Raw genomic sequence first — 19,896 nt, forward strand, 5'->3', positions numbered from 1 at the left:
AGGGTGCCCGTTTCTCCACATCCTTGCCAGCATCTTGAGTCTCCTGATTTGTTCATTTTAGCCACTCTGACCGGCATGAGGTTTTGATTTGTATTTCCCTGATGAGGAGGGATGCTGAGCATCGTTTCATGTGTCTGTTGGCCATCTGGATGTCCTCTTTGGGGAAGTGTCTGTTCATGTCTTCTGCCCATTTCTTCACTGGATTATTTGTTTTTTGGGTATGAAGTTTGGTGAGTTTTTTATAGATTTTGGATACTAGCCAATCTGAGGAATTTTCTAAACTAAATGTTTCAGCATTTTAAAGTTAGAAGAATTCAGATAAAATTGAGATTTCTGACTCCTTTCAAGAACCAGAAGTGTCAGCAACACTAGACTTTCATTGGCGCATGGCAGCAGTGTGCATGAGCCGGTGGTAGCCAGCCCCATTAGCCAGGGCACACCCTCCCCCGCCCCCACCAACACATCCATGCAGCCCCCCTCCTGCTTGGCTGCCTTGTAGACATGAGGGGCCACAGTGATGCTCCTGCCATGGAACCCTGCTCCCTCTCTCTGCCACCCAGAGGGAGTCTAGACACACATTTCCTGGATCAAATTCAGGCCAAGAGCCATGATTGAGTCCTGCCCCAGCCCCCACACAAACCTTGAAACCTCCTGCGCATTTACTAAAGCCAAAGAATGTCAGGATTAACCCATATTTGAAACTTTTGAAAGAGCTAAAGGCAGCTTTAGCCTTAGCATTCCACAGCTCCTCATTAAAACAGGGACTTTTTGTAACTCTAGGACAGCTGGAGACACATGACTGAATTCAAAAGCGCACATGATGGACGCCAGCCTCGAGGACACAAGGCCGGCTTGTTGGGATTCTTGATGTGTTTTTCAGTTTCAGGTGTATTTGGTGTTCCAGATCACAGCCCAATGGTGAGAAGGCCCCAGACCCTCAGGAGCAAGGCAATGGATGGTCACAGTCCAGGTCAAAGCACTACTGGCCCCAGGCAAGCCCAATTCGCAGGCTCCGAAGCCCAACTTGGCCAAGAAACGGGCAGGAACCTTGAGCCCCAGCACAGGCAGCCATCTTCTCCCACACTCCACCCTAGCCAGATGCCCTGCCATGTTGGCTGTTCCCTGGGACTACACAGTGACTTTCTCATGGGGGTTCACTATGAGGGCTGCCCTCTCTGGCCTGAACTGTGTGGATAATGAGGAATGCGCTAAAGGGGGCCTTGGAGTTAGGAAACATTGGAGCTAGGGGCACTTCAGATAGCATCTGTCCAGAGTTCCCAACGGTGACTGCTGTTTAGAATCACCTAGAACACTTGCAAAATACAGATTTCCATGCTTCAGAGCTCTGCCCACCCCACCACACACCCCCACGCCCCGCCCCCCCATCCCCTGACACACACAGTGTGCAGTCATGAGCTGTCAGGCTTGGGAAACACTGATGGCATTCAAACCCTTCACTTCTGTTTCTGAAGTACAGTCTGAGGTAAAGTAACTTTTCCAAGGTCACACTGCTGGTTTGGCAGGATTAGGGTCAGAGTACAGGTGTCTTGAATATAATCCAGAGCTTTCTCTACAATACACCCCCTCCTGGATGTACCCACAAAGGGGCCACCGCACAACCCCACAGGTTTTAGATGTAGAAGATGGTGAGAAGCATAGTCTTTGTGCCTGTAACCCCAATAATTTTCCCAATATCGCCTTCTGTTGTTGTTGATGACCCAGATGCCTCAGTCTCAAGTCATTTGGGCAGGAGCTTCTGCTTCTAGCTCTATAATTACCATTGTTCACTTGTCCACTGAGAGGCAGGGAAAACAACTGTACATGTGTGTGTAGACTGCTCTGTGCCTCAGTTTACCTCTGTTTAAAATAGAGACACTGACTGACCTGGCACCCTTACATCTGCTTCTTTGGAGCTCTGCAGACCAATTGAATGGCCACACAAAGGCATTTTGTGATCCCCACTAGGCAGAGAAAGAAGCTTTCTGTACCCACACAGAGCTATTCTTAAAGTCAAGGGCTGCTCTTGCCTCATTTTTAATCATTCTAATGTCAAAATACCATTGTGGCTTCTCTGGCTACCCTGCATGCCCTTCAGGACGGGCTGCCTGTCTTCTCTTGGTTTCTGGAGGGCTGGTGAAATATTTCCTGTGGGTAATCTTTGGAGGAGCCCCAATTTTGAAGGACTGAAAAAGATAAAAAAAAAAATTAAGTACTATTACTACTACTAGTAAATAGCTAGCATGGAGTTCTTATTAGGTGCTGGTTTTACAGCAAATGTTTTACATGCATTATCTCATTTAATCTTCAGTTACAGCCCTGTAAATGAAATGTTATGAGTATTCCCACTTTACAGAAGTGGAAAATGAGGTTCAGGAAGGTTATAGAACTTGCCCAAGATCACATAGTTGCTGAATGATAGAGCCAGGATTCAAGCCCATGTACTATAGACTCCAGGGGCAGAGCTCTGATAAATGGGGCTTTATTACAGATCGCTGTCGTCATGAAGTTGACCTTCCACATAGTGTTGCCTGATGGCTCCTAGTGGGATATTACACCCTGACGCAGTTCAGGCCAAGGACAGCTCGGGCGCTGAGGCCGTGGCTGTCAGCTGGGAGGGCAGCAGCTCCATCAGTTCAGGGACTGCCTGACCCAGCCTGACCAAATTAGAGCAAGTAATGGGTGTGACATAATTTGACATGTAAATTGTTAATTCAACCCATGGGAGATGATTTTAAATAGAGACAAATACCATACTGTGAACTATTTGGGTTATGAAGCCCTTATTCTCTGACTTTTACAGGCAGAAAAGAAAAGAATTGTGTCAGGATAAACCAAAACCCCCAAGCTGTTCCAGGGTCAAGAGAGCAGCAAGCCAGTCGGACTGGGAAAGATTCTCCCTGGGAGTTTCAGGGATTTACTCTCACTTTCTAGCAGTTTACCCCCAAAACACTCCCAAGCCCCCATTAGGATCCACTAATCCTACCCATCCTCCCCCGCAGAGACTTTCTAACCCGGGAAACTCAGAACCCTAATCGCAAAGCCAGCCCTGGTCAGACTGTTAAATGGGCACAACCCGTGGTCCCCATATGCACCCACTCCACCCTCTCTTTCTCAGATTCATGGAACTCAACCTACCCAGGGGCCTTGCTGAGGGCCCTGCACAGATGCACTCTTTCTGGGGATGCCCCTATGCCCAGTGGCCGGTCCCATTCTCTTATCCCTAGACAGACTTACCTGTCCTTATCCCCATGCCCTCCTGATTGTTTTCTGACTTTCCGAAAGTGTCTGGGCACCCCCATCGGCTAAGTGCCCACTGATCCTAGTGGCTTAATGTGTGCCTGTCCTCTCAGGCACAACCTGCTGACTGTATGACACATAACTAGCACCCAGGAAATATTTACTGTTGAACCAGTGAAGGAAAGTAAGGGTAGCAAAGGTTCTCTGGAAATCTTTCGCCTTACCTCAAAGCAGTAACCCTCTTACTGGCTTCCAGGCCAGTAAAAACTCATTTGAGAGCAACCAACCTTTGCCTTTTTAAAAACTGGAGCTCCTTCCCATAACACTAGCTGGTGAAATTAGCCAGGAAAGATGGCCTCCCACATGCATTCCCCTCTTTTTCTCCTCACTAGTGGGGTCCCGTGCTTCCCAACCGTGCTGTTGGGAGGAAAACCCTCATTACGAGTCTCTGAGTGGCCCATCTAGTGGGCTCCATTGTCCTAGCCATCCTGGCCACACTGATCGGCTATGATGCAAGAAGTCTGGATGCAAGAAGACTTTGCCAAGAGTTTCAGGGATCGTATGGTCCTTAGGTGAGACTGGTGTCTTCACTGACATCCAGAGATACTGGGTCTTCATTGATTTGTCCAGCTACTATATCGGGCCTTATCTGAAGCCTACTGGACCTCTGCACTTCTCAGTGACATGAGAGATTAAAGCTTATTTTTAAAGCCAAATGAATACATAACAATAATACATAACCCCTTCGTTTCTTTTTGTGACTGGGCTCAGAGAGACAGGCTATCTTTTGTCATTCTTAATCACCTTTATCTTACAGCTTACTTAAACAAATAAATATACCAAAATAAAAAACAAATAAAAACCCTAATCTTTCAATCTTCAAAGCCTTCTCAAGATCACTAGGCTTGTGATGTCCTAGGTGAATGAAGAAATAACAGTGGTTTCAACAAGATAGAAGTTTATTTCTCACTCACGTAAAAGAAGGCTGGAGGGGCGCCTGGGTGGCTTAGTCGGTTAAGCGTCTGACTTTTGCTTAGGTCATGATCTCGCGGTTCGTGGGTTCGAGCCCCGCGTCGGGCTCTGTGCTGACTGCCAGCTCAGAGCCTGGAGCCTGTTTCAGAGTCTGTGTCTCCCTCTCTCTCTGACCCTCCCCTGCTCACGCTGTCTCTCTCTCTCTCTCTCTCCTAGAAATAAATAAAAATTTTAAAAAAATTAAAAAAAAGAAGGCTGGAGTCTGGCTGGTATGGGATCAAGGGCCCAGGTTATGCTATTCTTAGCATATGGCTTCCATCTACACATTCACTTTATGGTCCAATGTGGCAGCCAGAGCTCCGGCCATCACATTGATCTTTGTGTTCCAGGAAGATACAGGAGGAACAGAGAAGGGGAAAAACTGAGTATGTCAGTAGACTAACACCTCTTAAAGAATCTTCACAGAAGCCCCACCCAACCTCAATGGCCATCCCAGCTACAAATGTGGCTAATGAATGTAGCGCTCAGCTGGGCACATTGCCACCGAGATTAAAATCTGAGCTGCGTTATTAAGGAAAAAGGGGAGAGTAGATGCTGGGTAGGCAATTGGCAGTTTCTGCCCCACCCTACTTAAACAAGCCTGGCTTTTGTATTCAGTTTTACTGCTTGGTGCTTACTCCTCCAAGGAAACTCTCTAGTTCAAGCTGCAATAACTCTTTCCACAGACCCTTAACCCAAACTGGTTCCCTAACCCACCCCCACCCAGGATCCTCTGACCAGCATCTTCCCATTTATCTGGTTAAGAAGCATTCATTGAGCACCTACTGTCTGTAATTAGACCACATTAGTCTTTCATTGGAATCTTGGCAATGGTTTAATGCACAGCACCCTTGGACTTCTCTGTCATGCCTCTATGACTCCAGTCACTCCTACCCTTCCTCATTCACCAGTCTTTCCCTAGAACTATGTTCTTTCCAACACAGACTACTCTTCAGTCATTGGTTTGCTTCTTCTTTTCTTTTCTTTTTTTAAGTTCATTTATTTTGAGAGAGAGAGCTGGGGAAGAACAGAGAGAAAGGATCCCAAGCAGTCTCCACACAGTCAGCACAGAGCCTGACACGGGGCTCAATTCCATGAACCGTGAGATCTCAGCCTAGGCCATTGGTTTCTAACGTCATTCTGGCATTAGTGTTCTCAGTCCCATGGATAAGGCCTTTGTGGGCCCAGGGCCACGAGGACTGTGGTCAGCAACAGCACCTCAGTCAAAGCTGAGTTTCTCTGAATCTTCATGGATGATGGGGTATGATTTTGCCTGGAAACCAGTGACCAAGTGAGGCCAGAGCAATGATTTGTTTTTCAGTTCTGCCAGAGCCCTCTGGCTCCACACTGCACATTTCCAGCCCTGCTGACAGCATCATGGGCCTCTTAGCAATGAACAGCACCAACAAGGTGAAGTCAAGTAGTCACAATGAAGCGGATTATTGTCTCGCTAGACCCAAGACATCTGCTCCTCCCTCGCTCACCTGTACAAAAGTAGAAAAACCAGGGGAAGAAAACACAGCAAAGTCTAATATTGCTAACAAAATGTGTTGCCTTGAGTCCTTGTGTAAAGAATACCTTTCAGAAGTATCTAGTTCTTTCACTTGGATTTTTCCCCTTTTGATTTCAGCTATAAACTGAAAGCTATTGTAACTCACAATTTTATATTGCGTTGTCTTTTCAAATAGAAACATCATTAGGCAGATGTGAACAATTATCCCCAGTTGGATTCTTTTTTTCGAAGTTAAAGTCTTCAGAGGAGCAGCTAACAGCTAAATTGTGTTTTAAATCAGTTTTAAAACTAAACTTATCAGCAGGTCTCAAAGGACAACAGGAGAGGAGGAGCCCAGGAGGCAGCAAAGGAGAAGGGGAACAGAGATGCAGATGAGGCTGGTCCACCAGTGCACTGAGGAACAGCCTCCATCCTCACCGGTGCCCCACTGTCACCCAACCCGCCCCCTGCCCTCACCATGCTGTCCTGCGGTACCTCCTGAAATACTGACTTGAGGTTCGATTATATTGAAAAGCTCCTGACCAGTCTCTTTCATTACCCAAACCTTGCATCAGAGGCCCAACTGATATGCCCCCCTCCGTGAACCCATCAGATCTCTCAAAGCCACGAAAGACCCTTTCAAGTTCATTGTGACCACCTACATCTGGTGGAGAAAGAAAGCATCAAACCAAATCAACATTGCTGCTGATACAGGAACCCTGGAGGAAGAAAACTCATTATTTGAACATTTGTGAATATTCTCATAGGACAACAAAGGGTTTTGTTTGTTTTACGGTGTTCAGAACCCTCTGGGAGTTCTGTGTAGTCTTCGGACTCAAAGCCTTTGTCTTCACTCCTGGAGAAAGCCCAGGGACGGCTGTCGGTGTGTGATTTCCTTACCCATGTGAGCGTTGAGTGCCCAGATTCCTCCAGCAGAGAAGGGCCTGAAGTGAGAAAAGTTAGGCCCGCGACGGGGCTGACCAAGCTGTCTCCGTGGTGTGCTGAGTGCTGGCTGCAGCCCGCAGTGTCTCTGCTTCGAGAAGGAACACGAGCGGCAGGAGCACCTGAGAAACCTTGAGTGGGTAAGACTCCAACCTGGCCACGCCCCTTAGTGACCCCAGCGAGGGCCCCAAGGGCCATTCTCCAGGTGTGAGGCAGAGGGCGGCCATGAGGTGCCCAGCCTGTAAAATCAGCTCGTTCCTGGGGCGCCAGAAGAGGACTCATCCCATGGGTCGCCAAGGGAGACTCCTCCTTACTGTGTGCCATGTCACTAAGGTCCGGGGCCACTGAAGGAGGAAGAGCAGGAGGAAGAAGATGACCAGCCCAGTAGTGAGCTTCTTCCTAGTAGAGACAAGCGAAGACATTCGGGACCCAGTGGAGATGGCTATCAGGAAATTGGACTACAAACCGGTGCAGGACCTGAGGGTAGTTTCCCTCTTCGGAAACACTGGTGACGGGGAGTCTCACACCTCAGCCACACTTTCCTTTCTGGCCGTGAAGCCTTCAGACCTTCCCCTGCCCAGGAGCCCTGCACCGTGGCAATGTGGGCAGAGCATGACCCAGGCCACAAAGTGGCAGTAACAGATGCCCAGGGGCTCCTCGGGGCTAGGGTGCGTCTCAGCCAGAGGACACACCTGCGGCTTAAGGCCCAGGCCGTCTCAGACCTGGTCACCCTTCGAAATCCTGCAGATGGGCTGCGGAATGACCTCTTCAAGTCCCTTGGGGACGCGTCAGAAGCTTATCGAAGCGCTTCACCAAGGAGCTCACAGCTCCCACTGCCCGCCGTGGCCTGGGTATGGTTGTCATTTTCCATGACACTGTGCGCACTCACTTGCCAGGCTCTGATCACCCCTCAGCGGGGCCAGAGAAGTTCGTCCAGAACCGGTTTTGGAAGCTGGGTTGCTGCTCCGAGGCCCACGGTTCCATTCACTGCAAGGGAACAAGGACTTCCACCACCCCGCAGCCGCCTCTGGGCCTCAGCATGCATTGTGCCGCCACTCCGTCCCTGGCACCCCTGAAGGCGTTGGGCGACTGACCGACCACCCCGGCAGTGAGATCCCCATGACCAGGCGCACAGCAACTTGTTTCCAGACGAGTACTTCGCCTGCTCCTCCCTGTGCCTCCGCCGTGGGGCTGGCTGTAAGAACCACACGAATCATAGGAAAGGAGTAGCTCATGACGCCAGAGGCCTCTGCACATAGTCCCACCGCGGGCCCACCGAGTCTATCCCCTCAAGCCTGCTGGGAGAAACGCAGGGAGGTCAGCATAGCGCCCAGGACATCTGCTGCCACCAACTCCCCCTGGATGGGTCTCGGAAGCTGTGCCTGGTCTGGGCATGTGACTGAACGTCCTGTGACGTGGTCTCCAGTAGCCAGCGATATGGTTTGGGAACTGAGATCCTGGGGGTACTTGGGTGTGGACTGAGACTGTGCACGTATGGCCGGCAGCTGCCAGATTTCTAAAGGAAAATAATAGTGCTGCCTAGCACCTCTTGGATGGGATGAAGTTCATGGCTCAGTCTGTGTCTGGGCTTAGCCAAGGGCCCACTGGTGCTGTGGCTTTCTGACAAATGGGCAGATCACCCCTGCCCACTGGAGCTGAACCAGCCTGCTACGTGCATTAAAGATAATGTCACCTGGGTGCCTGGGGGCTCAGTCGGCTAAGCGTCGGACTCTCGGTTTCTGCTCAGGCCATGATCTCACAGTTCATGAGTTTGAGCCCCGAAGTCGGCTCTGTGCTGTCAGTCTGTCAGTATGGAGCCCGCTTCGGACTCTCTGCGCACCCACCCCCCCAACAGTCGGTCCCTCCCCTGCTTTCACGCTCTCTCTCAAAAAAATAATTAAAACATTAAAAAATACATATTTAAAGAAAAAGAAACACCCAGTGGCCTTTGGGGCACCTGGGTGACTCAGTCAGTTGAGCATCTGACTTTGGCTCAGGTCATAATCTCATGGTTTGTGAGTTCAAGCCTGGCATCGGGCTCTGGGCTGACAGTGAAGAGCCTGCTTGGGAGTCTCTCTCTTCCTCTCTCTCTGCCCCTCCCCCTCTTATCTCTCTCTCAAAATAAATAAATAAACTTAAAGAAAACTGTGACCTTTAAGCTCAGCTCCCTCTTTGAGTCCTTCCCAGTAACTTGGGTTCTCAGACTTAGAAGTCTCATTGAGGTAGGCCCTCCTTCCAGTCACGTCTGACGCTGGGTGTCCTCTCTGCTTGAACTGGAGCTACTTTTCCATGGTGGGGGGTGGGGCAGATGGAGAGCCAGGGTGAGCCTGGTGGCAGGCCTGAAGGCATGAACTCGTCAGGGCAGGGAAGCGAACGGTTGTAGCAAAGGGGAATTTACCTGAATCAGTTGCATTTATGTTGGATAAAAATAATACATATCCCGGTACACACATTTGAAAGCAGCATGGAATATCCTGCTGCTGCTACTGGCTGGGAAGACTCCTCATAGTCTGTCCCCAGCATAAGAACAACGTGGCCGTGGCAGTGGGTCTTACCCACAAAACACAGCTGGGCCAAGCCACTGTGTTGCTAGTCACTTATTTTTTTTTAATGTTTTGTTTATTTTTGAAAGAGAGAGAGCATGAGTGTAGGGGTGTGGACTGAGAGGGGTCGGGAGACAGGATCTGAAGTGGGTTCTGCCCTGAGGCAGGGAGCCCAATACAGGGCTTGAACTCACGAACTGTGAGATCACAACCTGAGCCAAAGTCAGACCCTCAAGGAACTGAGCCCCCCGAGAGCCCCACTAGTCACTTTTGTCTTCCAAGCCTCTCCTTTCCTTGCCTTTTCCCTTCCTGCCTCACAGCTACTTGGGGAAGTGAGCGTCTCAGGTAGTTCCTGCTTGGAGTGGCCTGAAGGAAATCTACCTGGGTCCTCCAGAGTTAGATCCCAATTCTCGGCCTGAGCTTGACTCAGTCAGAGACCACCCAATTTATCATGCAGGTCACCAGAGTGGATAGAGAGTGAGGGGCAGGGTCCTCAATCCTGAGAAGTCAGGCTGTGGGAGATGTGATACCTCCACACCTAGGGAGAGTACGGAAGGAAGCAGGCTTCCCTGGCTGTGCTTCTTGCTTGGGGATGCCTCTTCTGTGTGTCCACTCCGCTTCCCCCAAGGCCGCCCCCTGCTCCCAGATGGAGCTCCTGCTCCTCTCCCCTCTAACCCCGCAAGCCCACCGTCTGCTTCTGAGAATTGCGCTAGAATTTTTATTGCTTTTTTTTTTTAAATTTTTTTTAATGTTTTACTTATTTCTAGGAGAGAGAGAGAGACAGCGTGAACAGGGGAGGGTCAGAGAGAAAGGGAGTCACAGACTGAAACAGGCTCCAGGCTCTGAGCTGGCAGTCAGCACAGAGCCTGACGCGGGGCTCAAACCCACGAACCGCGAGATCATGACCTAAGCGAAAGTTGGACGCTTAACCGACTAAGCCACCCAGGCGCCCCTTTTATTGCTTATTTTGAAGTGTATTAATTCTTGGTTCCCAGATCATGAGAAATCTTCCAGGGAAACAGAGTACAGAATAAATATACTGTTAGTTGTCTTTTTTTTTTTTAAGTACATACAAATATTGCAACAGATCATTAAGAAAAAAATTCTCTCTCCCGCCCTTTGAAGAGAAGTTGAATGAACTTTTGTTTCTCATCAAGAGCTGGGCTGTCCCTATCTATCATGACTGGAAAGGGACTGTTGAGCTGAAATCCTGTCACCATGGTGGATTTTATCTTCAAGGAGCAAAAATGATGAATTAAGAGGCACCGGAGTGACTCAGTCGGTTGAGCATTCATCGGACTTTTGATTTCGGCTCAGGTCATGATCTCACAGTTCATGAGTTTGAGGCCCACATTGGGCTGTGCTCTGACAGTTCAGAGCCTGCTTGGGACTCTCTCTCCCCACCTCTCTGCCCCCACCCCCCTTTCAAAATAAACTTTAAAAATGACGAATTAAAAGCAACATAGCTCTGGGACCCCTGGGTGGCTCAGTTGGTTAAGCGACCAACTTTGGTTCAGGTCTGATCTCACTGTTTGTGAGTTTGAGCCCCGCGTTGGGCTCTGTGCTGACAGCTCGGAGCCTGGAGCCTGCTGCGGATCTGTGTCTCCCTATCTCTCTCTGCCCCTCCCCCGCTCACACTCTGTGTGTGTGTCTCTCTCTCAAAGATGAATAAACATTAAAAAAATTTAAAAGAGGGGCGCCTGGGTGGCTTAGTCGGTTAAGCGTCCGACTTTCGCTTGGGTCACGATCTCGCGGTTCGTGGGTTCGAGCCCCGCGTCCTCTGTGCTGACTGCCAGCTCGGAGCCTGGAGCCTGTTTCAGTCTGTGACTCCCTCTCTCTCTGACCCTCCCCTGCTTGCGCTGTCTCTCTCTCTCTCCTAGAAATAAATAAAACATTAAAAAAAAATAAAAAGAGAAATAAAAAAAATTAAAAGAAAAAAAAGCAACCTAGCTCTTGACTGAAGCAGTAGGTGGGCGGAGCTTCAGGGGGGTCATGGCAGTCGTTCCGGGTACAGACAGGAGCCTTGGAACACCGGTTCTTCTCACTGCTCCTTTCCTGCCTCCTGTGGACCAGCAGCCATCAGTACTCTAGGGCTGTGTGTTATCAGATTTGCCTTTATAAAGGAACCTTCCTGTTGAAAACAACAAGTAAACCTAAGAGATCTTTTAAGTCTATTGTATGGTAGGTTTAACCAGGAAGTCTTGACTTGGGATTCAGAAAATTTGTTAATTGGTCTAGTCATTTCTTTCTCTTTCTTTCTTTGTTTCTTTGTTTCTTTCCTTTCTTTCCCTTCCTTCCTTCCTTCCTTCCTTCCTTCCTTCCTTCCTTCCTTCCTTCCTTCCTTTCTTTCTTTCTTTCTTTCTTTCTTTCTTTCTTTCTTTCTTTCTTTCATCCAAGTTAGTTAGCATGTAGTGCAACAATGATTTCAGGGGTAGAGTCCTTAGTGCCTCTTACCCATTTAGCCCATCCCCCCCCCACAACCCCTCCAGCAACCCTCTGTTTGTTCTCCATATTTAAGAGTCTCTTATGGTTTGTCTCCCTCCCTGTTTTTATATCATCTTTGCTTCCCTTCCCTTATGTTCATCTTTTTGTATCTTAAAGTCTCATATGAGTGAAGTCAGATACTTGTCTTTCTCTGGGTCTAGTCATTCCTTTTATTGAAACTATCCATATATTTTTAAACCAAATGATTGCAATAGTGCATGTTTTAGGGCTCAAGGTATTCATCATCTTGACGACCAATGATGAATGGTGAATGGTCTGAGATCTAAGAGACTCTCTGCTACTATACTGGGAGGCAGGTAAAGAAATCCCAGAGGAAGGTGTTGGCATATGTCCTCTCTGCTTTTTAATTTCCAGCCACAGACAGTGACATCACAGTTACAAACATTTCCATATTATTCCATATTCCATATTATTTGGATTAGACAGAGCTTTATTCTTCAGGGAAAACAGGCAGCATAAATTAAAAAGAGGTACATTTTGCTGATAAGCCAATAAATCCTAGGCGGCACACCACTGTCAGTAGGACAGGATCGCTGCAGAAAATCCTTAGTGGAAATGACTATGGCCATGACCCCTCCCCCCGGGGGCATAGTCACCAGTACTCAAGCATATCAGGGGACGTGTCTTTTTGTTTGGTTTGTTTGCTTCATTTGTTTAATGTTTATTTATTTTTGAGAGAGAGAGAGAGACTGTAAGTGGGTGAGGGGTACAGAGAGAGGGAGACAGAATCGGAAGAAGCTCCAAGCTCTGAGCCGGTCATCACAGAGCCTGACACAGGGTTCGAACTCACGAACCATGAGATCATGACCTGAGCCAAAATCGGACACTCAGCCAACTGAGTCACCCAGACACCCCAGGATGTGTCTTTTTGGAGCCAGAGAAGATGCGCTAAGGAGGGCAGACCCTGAAACAGACAAGACTTATCTCAGAAAGGTCATTTGAAGGAGAATTTACCCAGGAATGACATTCTCCTCTCTCTTTGAGTAGAAGACTGGCCGAGTCCTGGCAGCCCTACAGCCTGGGCTCCCTTCCAGGGCTGCAGCACCCCTACAGGCAGTTGAGCAATGTGACCCTGGCAGCAAAGAAACCCTGGACGGGCCTCTTAGGCTTGACCGATACTCCACTAATGAGAAATTGCACTGTCCTTGGAGACATTGTCCTTGCCTTGACTTTAAGAGCCTCCCTTTGTTTTTCCCCTACAGTACACCACAGCCTGCTCTCCTCTCCCCTTCCTACTGTAGCATTGTGCTTAGACTACCCTGAGCCGTGAAGCTGGGGGCAAAGGGGGGCGGATGTCTATAATTTTACACAAGAGACATAGGTCCTATACTAGTTGTGTGATGTTGGGCAAGTCACTTAACTTCACTGTGCCTCAGTTGCCACATTTACCAGCTAGGACTGGGAAATCCTATGAAAGAGCAATTCCTGGCTCATAGTCAGAGCTCCGTGAAGGCTAGCTATTGCTACATGAAGCAGGTGAGCAATTTCTTCCATTACATTTTCTCCCTGGATTTCCACTTCAGCAAAACACCCTGTGTTCTCTCCAAACACAGAACAAAGATGGTAAGAAAGTGGAACATCTCACTTGGTCTTGGAACCCTCTAATTCTGTCTGTCCTTGGGATATGATGCCCGCGTGCATGCAGGTGTCTGTGTATGTAGATTCTTTGAATGACACAAAGTCTCTGCAGATTTGGTTAGGTTTTAGTGTATGATGAAAGGCTGAAGCACATTTGTTCAACTGTTGGTGCCCCGGCTTCAGGAACATGTGGATAAAATGTAACTAACGTTATCTTGGTTCAAATTCCTTTTTCGTGACTGACTGCTGTCTCAGTGAACCTTTGGAGGGTTTCTGTTTGTTTTTTTCTTAGTTACAGCAGAGAGTAAAATAAGCACATCCAGATCTTCTCACGTGGAGATAAACTGATGCCAAATTAGGTCTGTGGAGGCCTCATTTTGGCTTCTCTGGTCACCGTGCTGAACGTATTTTCATACACGTTGAAGACAGCCCATTAATTCTTGGCTAAGAGAATTAAGTTTCAAAGCTGCCCTTTCTAACAAGCCTCCCCTTTCTCAGGCACAAACCCCAGCTGAAGGGAGGGGCTCTTTCCCATTTATGGAGAAGAAGGGCAAACTCCATCTGCAATCGCCCTGTGACCACCCTAATAACCATCAGCTCCAGGACACCCCAAGACCCTGATTTGGATCAATCTTTAAATCCCCAATGCACTGCCCAGTTTAAAATCCCTCCCTCCTTTTTGGGAGAGAAGCATTTTTATTTCAAAATCATACAGTATGGGCTTTGAAAAGTAGTTTATGAACTTCTTTGCCTCTTGGGAATTCATGTCCATTCACATCTGAAAATTTCCCTCAGTGCCTTGTGTGTTGCATTGACTGAACTTTGAACTTTAACAGTGCAATTGATGGGGCTCCTGGGTGGCTCACTGGGGTAAGTGTCTGACTTTGGCTCAGGTTATGATCTCACGGTTCATGGGTTCGAACCCTGCGTTGGGCTCTGTGCTGACAGCTCAGAGCCTGGAGCCTGCTTCAGATTCTGTGTCTCCCTCTCTCTCTGCCTCTTCTCACTCACACCCTGTCTTTCTCTCTCTCTCAAAAAGAAATAAACATTAAGAAAAATAAAAACTAAATTAAAAAGAAACTATAATAATGCAGCTGACGAGGAAACAAAGAAGTTTTGCCTCTATCTGTTGCCATGAAAATATAAGCCACAATGATGTGGGTTGGGCCTGGATTTTCATCGGAATCCTTTGAGTGGTTCCAGTCAGTTTTGGTACCTAACTACCGCCGGGTGTGGACTCCTTGACTTACGTGCTCTGAGCAAAACCTCCTTCACATAAGGGAGTGAGCATTGTAGTGATCAATATTCACTGGCAACCAGCATTTTGGAGCATGGTTACCATGGTAACATTGTCAGCCCCAAATGACTATCATGAGGTGAAAAAAAAATCCTCTTAAAATAAATGAAACCAGAAAAAGTATATTTATAAACCTCTTACTAAACACCTATCTGTTCACAAAGTAAAATGTGTTCTTTAAGCAATAGATAGAAACTCCAAGATTGGGGGAAATTTCATGACATAAACATTGTCTTAAATTAAGAGAACTTTTATTCTCACCCCCTGCCAAGGGTCTGTCAAAATAACTAATACAGATTTTTTTAATGGGAAAAGTTCTAAGAATTATGGACTTGTGTACTTAGATATTATACAATTGTGACATTAAAATTTGGCACTAAACTTCCAATAGCTTAATTGAGATTTGTAAAGTGGTACTTGACTGGGAGTTCTCTTATGTCTCAGTTGTACAAATTATTTCTAGCAGACTCAATAAATACAATGTCATAAGCTCTGTTTATGCAATGGGGAAAAGACATTAGCCCCGGAGATAGAAACACCTGGGCAGTTTCTTCTTTGTTCTTGTCACACTCCATCCCTTGCTTGCCTTTTCTTGGTAATAGAATGACAATTTTATTCAGAGCAGCAATGTGCCCAACCCCAAATTCTCAAAATCATAGTCTCCCTTGCAATTAGAGGTGGCCATATGATACAATTCCAGCCAGTAATATATGGGCAGAAGTCCCCAGGGTGGATATTGTTGGCAGACAATTCTCCATGGTCTCTCACATTTCTGTATATCTTGCAAGTAGGGTCACCGAGTATCTTTTGTTCCAGACTATCTTCTCAAGCATGTTTGAAAGGCAGACAACCTCGGAACACAGACATACTGTCTCTCCAGAGCACAGGGAAGGCTTGCTTGGAACCCTGGAAGACACAAATTATGTTTCACTCCAAAGCAAAGGGCAGGCTTGACTACTGCCTATTATATGAGATTTGGGGTCCCTAAGCCCAGGGTTCCTCTTCAATAAGGCAACCCAATGTGTGTGCATGCATTCCTGGGGGGTCCCTCTGGATTGCCAGATGGAGATAGGATCAAGTTCTTGCCCCTTTGCACTTCTCCTTTCTTCCCGCCTTGAGGTGCAGCAACCATTTCCGAACATATGGTCATGAGGCATGAGAAAGCAAAGGCGTACATCTAAAGATGGCAGAGCCCATGGGTGCCTGAGTGGCTCAGTTGGTTAAGCTTCCGACTTCGGCTCAGGTCATCATCTCACAGCATGTGAGCTCAAGCCCCATGTTGGGCTCTGTGCTGACAGCTCAGAGCCTGGAGCCTGCTTCCAATTCTGTGTCCCCCTCTCACTCTGCCCTCCCTCCCCCCCCACACACACTCATGCTCTGTCTCTGTCTCTCTTTCTCAAGAATAAATAAAATATTTTAAAAAATTAAAAATTAAAATTAAAATTAAATATTGCAGAGCAGAAAGAACAAGAACCTGCGTCCCTGATAGAAAGTTACTAGGCTAGCCCTCGGTTGCATAATTTCAGGCTTTTTGTTATATGAGATAAATGAGCCTCTACTTGTTCAATCAAAGTTAATTTTTTCCCCAAGCAAACACATCCCTAGAGCTTGTGTTAAAGTAGTAACATAGTAATTACATAATGGCAATTGTGTCAAATGTGAAACTTAGGGCTCTAGTATGTTACTACCTTCCTTTCTTCTTAATCCTGATTCTACCTCTCTATTAACATTATATGTATGTCTTAGAAGCTAACTCAAATCCTTTTGGGAAAGACATGTAAAATCAGTTAATAAGTACAATTTGGTCCTGAGCCAAATTTATCCCTAATTTTTTACAAGTTATCCCTTAAGTTATTACTCAAGAAGGCAACAAAAACAATAGAAGCTTTTCGAAATTTCTCCAAACTTCCATCATGTGCCACAAGATCTGTTTAGTTACCAGTGTGTATCCAGCACCCAGTACCATAGATGGTTCATAGCAGGTCCTCAAGTTTTTATTGACCAAGTGTTCACAAATGCTCTTTGTCAAATATGTTGGCCCAAAGAAAATTAAGACTTAACAAGTATTTCAATATATTAGAGCAATCATTTGACTACAGTAAGTGTTTTGAGAAAAGACCACAGCTCAACTTAGAGAAGCAACTTATTTTTATTCCTAATGACTACAAAACGCCGCATAACATACCAATGGAATTAAAAGAATCTACTCAGCCTCAAAGGCTGGTTCAATTAGATACCAGAAGCCATCAGAGATGAAAATGTCTTTAATGTCATGTATAAAACTTGTTTCTGGAAGATTGGATAAAATTTGAAACATGTGGGGCACCTAGGTGGCTCAGTCAGCTAAGAGTCTGACTTTAGCTCAGGTCATGATCTCACAGTTTATGAGTTTGAGCCCCACATCAGGCTCAGTACTGACAGCATGGAGCCTGCTTGGGATTCTCTGTCTCCCTCTCTCTATCTGCCCCTCCCCACCCCCTCTTGATCTCTCTCTCAAAATAAATAAATAAACTTAAAAATTTTCTTTAAAAAACTGAACCTTGTATCAAGAGAAAAATTAATATACAAGATGAGAATATAGGAGGGCAATTTAGAAATTTACACCAAAATATGATAAAAAAAAGATACTGTGCATAATAAGATGAATTACAAACAGTAATTATTTAACATTATTTTTAGTACATGTTATGATTCCCAGCTTGCCTTTTAAACCTAAACTATGTGAAATTACCTATAATATGTGCCTTGGGTGTGATTTCTGTTTAAAAATCTATCGAAACTGGGGCACCTGGGTGGCTCAGCTGGTTGAGCGTCTGAGTCTTAATTTCAGCTCAGGTCATGATCCCAGGGTTGTGAGATCCAGCCCCACACTGGGCTCTGCACCAAGCGTGGAGCCTGCTTGATATTCTTTCTCTCCCCCGCTGTTGATATCTCTCCCTCTCTTGTGCTAGGGGAAATAATACAAATATTGCATTATTTTTGTCAAAAAAAAAGAAATATTATTGCATTTATGTGAAGTATGTAGAAGAGGCAAATCCATAGAGACAGAAAGTCGAATGCAGGTTGCCATGGACTTAGGGGGAGGGGCAGATGAGACATTCCTGTTAATGAGGTACATGGTTTCAGTTTGGGATGATGAAAAAGTTCTGGAAATAGTTGGGGGCAACTGCACAACACTGTGAATGTGCTGAATGCCACTGAATCGTACATTTGAATATGGTTGTTAAAATGGCCATTTTTATGCTGTGAAAAGAGAAAATGAAAAACCAAATGAAAAATCTATGAAACAAATTAAATCAAAAAAGGTAGATTTGTTTGTTTTAGGAGGAGCAAATAGAAGAGCTTTTACAATTTTGTGGGTTTGGTTTTGTTTGTCTTTGCTTTCCATATGCCCTGCCTGCCTCTGCTATGAAGCAGAGTAAGATGCCCTGTGACACTGCCAAAGCCTTTTGAGCTGTGGGGTTGAGTGGTCATGTGCCTCAGGAGGTCCTACGTCACTTGGAAAGATTTCCAGTTCTGCAATGTTATCCCAATTCTTCAACTCTCAAGAGTGTGTATCGTCAGAGCTCCCCCATGCCCATCCTCCAGGCGTATGTGGGGCCAGAATTTGTTTATGAAAACATTATTTTAGGATTCCTTCCCCTCCTATCGTCTGCTTATCTTCCTTCCTGCATATTTCATAATACAGCATAGAGATATCTGATTCAGCAGTTAAAATAGTCTGTGCATTAGTTATCACTTCCTTGTGACCCACTTTATATACAATTACTCATTCTGGCATTGAAAGTTCAGGTTTCAAAAAAAATTCCTGGGACGAAAGCAGGCATCTGTGGGGGGCAAGGGGGGAGGAGAGGAAAAACGTTGACTGAATATCTGTTGAGAGTCCTCAAGGGACCCCAAGAGTGGGCTTCCCAAATCAGCCCTGAGATTTCCCATTCATTGACTGTCCTGCAGAAGCTCTCAAATTACACCCTCTGCATTTACCCCGCACCTTCTTCCCCACTGTCCACCTCCTTCACTCTCATTTCCTTCCTAAGAAATAGACCTCTGCTCTGAATTCACCGCTTGCATCTGCTGTACACCACTGCCCCAAAGTCACGCGGAGCGCCAGGGCGATCCGACAGAGTCCCTGCTCTGAAGAGGCGTAAATGCCAGTGCAGTTTCTCTCCCCCTTGAGCGTGCCACCAGCACCACTAAATGCTCGTGAGATGCCAATTCCTGGGCGCCACCACCAGAGACTCTGATTTAATTGGTCTGCACGTTTAACAGCTCCCCAGAGAATTCTGATTGGGATCTTAGGAATGTGTTTTGAGAAACACTGTGATGAGCTGGAAGGCGGTAGAATATCTTCTGGGCTATACTGAGGTAGAACAGAGAAAGGAGAACAGATTTGGTTGGGGAAAGCAAGGGAAGGCTTCCATGGAAGAGGAGCTGAAACGAGGCAGGAAGGGGGTCCAGCAGGCACCACCACCTGCTGCCACCCGCCCGTGATGATGACAGCAAGACACTGGGTCACATTCCTCCCACCTCAGGGCCTTTGGGACCTCTGGGGAGGACAGGCAACTCTGGGACAAGAGGGTACCCTCGTCCCTGAGAGTACCCAGGCAGGTGAGACCTTTTCCTGGGGTACCCTGCCTGACCCTGAGCCCCAGCTCCGGACCCCTGGCTAGAGAGAGCCCTGGACAAAACCCTTCGCTTCTCCAGCCACAGGTAAGGTATGAGTTATCTGCTTTGCAGGCTTGGGGCGAGACTTAAATGAACAATGTGTGTAACACTCCTGGTACACAATTAAAACCCAACACACAATAGCTAATGTTAGTCTTATTATTCTAGATTTTTCTTTAGGATGAATTCCCAGAAGTGGGATCATTGGGCCAAGGAGAGTGTTATTAAAAGGTACACATAGAAACCATGCATGCAACTTTTGAGTTTTATAAGAGTGTCTCAATTTGACTGCTAGAGATAAAGATGTTCATTCATATTTACAACCCTAGGTGCTTGAGAGGATATATACCAAGATCTTAGCAGTAGTCCTCTCTGGACAGGAGTGACAAAGGGTGTTCTCTATGTTCCTTTTGCTACATTCATAAATGGCAGCCACTATCTTCCTTCTCCTTCTCTTCCTCCCTTTCCTCTTCCTCTTCTCTCTTCCTCCCATAGCACATGCGCATGCGCACACAATACCAGATAGTTCCTGCCTGGAAATCTCTTTAAATTAACACCTCTCCCACCCTCCCCCAATTCCCCCAGGGGACTCCCATTAAAATACAAAAATATTACCTGTGAAAAGT

The 19,896-nt window shown here is 46.7% G+C and overlaps 1 pseudogene; it reads left to right on the forward strand.

The window, feature by feature from the left end:
• The first annotated feature begins 3,744 nt into the window (after positions 1-3,744).
• LOC144229240 (zinc finger FYVE domain-containing protein 1 pseudogene) lies at positions 3,745-19,096 on the forward strand (annotated as a pseudogene).
• The last annotated feature ends 800 nt before the right edge of the window (positions 19,097-19,896 follow it).

This window comes from Crocuta crocuta, unplaced genomic scaffold, assembly GCF_008692635.1.
Source record: "Crocuta crocuta isolate KB4526 unplaced genomic scaffold, BGI_CrCroc_1.0 scaffold163, whole genome shotgun sequence".
In the NCBI taxonomy this organism is placed as follows: domain Eukaryota; kingdom Metazoa; phylum Chordata; class Mammalia; order Carnivora; family Hyaenidae; genus Crocuta; species Crocuta crocuta.